Consider the following 3,672-nt stretch of genomic DNA (forward strand, 5'->3'; position numbering starts at 1 on the left):
ATAATTTTGGTTTAAAATTAGAACTGCTCAGTTTACACCAAATTTATGGAGTGCAAAAAGATAATGCCCATATACATATGTTATGTTTACATACATAGGCATTTATTTATTTAATCTTTACACTAAACATACGTATGAACCTACAGTTTACATTATATTAACCCAAATACCCACGTCAATAGTCGGTCGGTAATTTAACTTAATTTAATTAAGTTAACTCTGCATAATTTTGGTTTAAAATTAGAACTGCTCAGTTTACACCAAATTTATGGATGGCTTAAAAGATATTACCCATATACATATGTTTACATACATAGGCATTTATTTTTTCAATCTTCACGCTAAACATACGTATGAACCTACAGTTTACATTGTATTAACCTAAATACCCACGTAAAGACTCGGCCGGTAATTTTATCTCTTATATGTATAAAACACATACATATCGTCGTTTAAAGTACAAAACCGTGTATCAACAAAATGCAAAATCGCGTATCAAGATAATGCAAAACCGCGTATGTAAGGTTGCATAAATTATTTTCTAGAGCGTAAAAACACTCATATTTCAAAATGGTTTTCTTTTTTATAAAGCATTCGCATTTCTGGCTAGTATGTTTCAGGACGAATGGATAAGGATTGAGCCAAGAGCTTCTGTGAGCAAATCCAATTTTTGGCAGCAATGTCAGTTACGCGGTTTAGCAGAATGACGATACGCGATTACAAGATTTACAGAAATGATTGTTTTATCAATCTTGTGTATGTGTGTACATTCATATTGTAGAAAACATAGCTGCCATAACTACAATAATGGTTTCCTTGCATCTAGATAAGATATCTTATACATATTACGTATTCAACGTTTGCTAATAGAGATGATTGTGTTCGATAAAATAGTTCATGCGGTTAAATGTATTTACTGTAATCTGGTATTAGAAATGTCTTACTTAAAATGTATATGTAGAAACAAGTATAGAAGTCTGGGCGAAACCGAACTTCATATACCCCTCGCCCGCTTTCTTTCCAATAAGTAACCGCTAGAGCAACGACAACAAAACGCCAATACTAGGGGTGGAGGGTGATTTTGCCGTCCTTAACAGGGTTAGATCGCTTTAACACTTTAGGCACACAGATAACTCGGGGCCTTGACCGAAACCGCACCTGTGAGAGCTCAATTCTAGTAGCGTTGAACCCGTCCAAGGCATTTGACACCGTCAGTCACTCCACGCTACTAGAAGACATAGAGGCCGGTGGTCGGCGAATTATCTGAGTGGTCGACACTGGTCAGTAATCTTTAGAGACAAATCGAGCAAACCTAGGAAAATAAAACAGGGGGTTGTTGTTGTTGTTGTTGTAGCGGCTACAATAACCCCGCCCAGATCGGTTGGTACTAACGGCAGCCCCAAGAAGCGTGCAGCCTCTAAGGGGTCGGTCCACAGGGACAATGCCGTTAGGGGTGTAGGGTTTTCCGGGCATGCGAAGAGATGTTTCGAGTCGTCAGGGGTCTCTGCGCATGCCGGACATTCATTCGGCACATCCGCATTTAACCTACTCAGGCAAGAGTTCAGCCTGCTGCAGTAGCCAGAGCGAAATTGGGCTATTGTTGTTCTTGTCTCCCGAGGCAAATGGAGCTCCGTCGCGTCAATGTCCGGTGTTTGTGTGCCTAGAACGGCATTGACAGGTCTAGAGTACATAACTCGAGACTGAGTCCCTGTGAATGCCGTTCAGGGCCTGTCGGTATGCTGACGTGTCCAGAGGCTGCTTAATGAACCTCTGGACTTCGTCCGTGACGTGTCTAGGCGAGGGCTCCTCTGTAAGCAGCTGTCTGTTTGGGTGACCACGTCTGTGGCTCCCAGCAAGAAACTGATTGCAAAGCATCGTGTTGTGCTCCCTAATTGGGAGCATTTTCGCCTCGTCATGGAGGTGGTGTCCCACAGGGAGGTGTCCTTTCCCTACTACTGCTTAACATTTACATTTCACCGAAGTTTCATTTACACCGGAGTTTCGATTGTCTCTTATGCTGACGATTTTTCAATAATGGTGTCTGGGAATGGAATTGATGACTTCTGCTCATGGTGTAATAATAGGAGGCTATGCAACTGCCAGTAAGAATTAGCCAGTAACAAAATTTAGAGAATAAGGTACCTTACTCTCCCAAAGAGAGAAACTTACTAAGTTTTGCGCGAACAGGAATTAGCAAACATTAGCAAGCTTCACTGCCAGCGGGCATCCTAGGTTGCATTTCGAGCATAATAAATTAAGTTATTTCAGGTGGAAACCAAAACAAGACCTATACGTATATTTCTTCTTATTCTGACTTTCCTTATCATACGCTTCAATTTCTTTGCGGAAGTCTCGGTCGGATTTCCTATATCGACAGTGGTGTCGACTGCGTTACGTTTCAAATGTTTGGAATTAATTAAATAAACGAATATTTACATACTTCTTTCATTAGTAAATAGCAACAAGATTGTTCATTTTTAAATTTAACGAACTTTTTGATTCAAATTAATGTTGACAAAAATGCAACCGTGTGCCAAATTGCAAATTCTTACTGGCGAAAATTTTCCCAGCACGAATTTGCCACTTCCCCTCCAAATGAAATGTCAAAATTGTGCTCTCTCCTTGCAAGTTTTACTGGGTTTTTGGCAAAACGAACACGATTTGGGAACAATTGGTACCAACTTGTACAAATTTTTTGCATAACGAACACTCCTAATACAAGGTGTTGTCAGTAACTTAACCTCACTTTTTCGATACGCATATTCCGGCAACGCATTTTAAGGTAGTATAAAAAGGGGAAAAATTTTGGCCCGTTCTACTTCGTTATGCGTACTATTTTTACAATAATATGGAAGTTTAAAGTATTTTGGTACCTTTATTAATTTCGAGAACTAACTCAATGCTGAATTTTGGGGATTATTGTTTCTTATAAGGAAAAAATAAAATCGATTAGAAATTTCCGCGGGATGAGCAAGTTAAATAACAGCTTGTAAAAAGCAGTTCAGCCAAACGAAACAAACATGTTCAATCGTTTTGAGTAGTCTAATGAAAAGTAATATTTTATGATTAAGGGTTCTAAATGGTCTTGGTTACACACACCTCAGTTATTTGAGGATTTATTTAAATCCTTAATGCGGAAATGCATTCGGCATTTGAAAAAAAGTTTTTAACTCTTTCCGGCAATTGCGAGGTGGACGATGACCGCAACAATTTCTCCATAAAAGCTCTGATCCAATACTTTTCGTGAAAAATCCTGTAAAACTGTCAAACAGCAAAATTACTCTGAAGCAAGGTACATTGAACAGGTAGTATCAGTAGAGCAGCTGATTTGATTTATTTTCAAATTATTTGGTCTCGAAAATGTCAAATATTTTTAATTTTTTCTCACAAAAATTATGAATTGTTAAAATCCATTTGCATGTGAAACCTTTTTCAATACAAAACAAGCGATTGAATAGCAGCTTTTGGAACGTTCGCCCAACTCAGCAGCACGACCGCAGATTACTGGGCCTTGCAAAGGATGGATCAATGCTTCGAGAGGCAAACAAATTTACTAGGAAAGAAAGTTGCATCAATTTTTATTTTTTCCAATTTCAATTTTTTATTTTTTATAATTTTTTGTATTTCACATGGCACGCTTTGATTTAGAAGAAAAAATTCAGAACAGTTTTT

The 3,672-nt window shown here is 38.3% G+C and overlaps 1 protein-coding gene across 1 annotated transcript in view; it reads right to left on the reverse strand.

Annotated features, from left to right (window-relative positions):
* LOC118737661 overlaps positions 1-3,672 on the reverse strand; it is a 196,844-nt gene that overhangs the window by 12,697 nt on the left and 180,475 nt on the right. The gene's annotated exons all lie outside the window — the stretch shown is intronic.

Source organism: Rhagoletis pomonella, unplaced genomic scaffold (assembly GCF_013731165.1).
Source record: "Rhagoletis pomonella isolate Grant_MI unplaced genomic scaffold, Rhpom_1.0 Rhpom_scaffold_00004, whole genome shotgun sequence".
NCBI lineage: Eukaryota > Metazoa > Arthropoda > Insecta > Diptera > Tephritidae > Rhagoletis > Rhagoletis pomonella.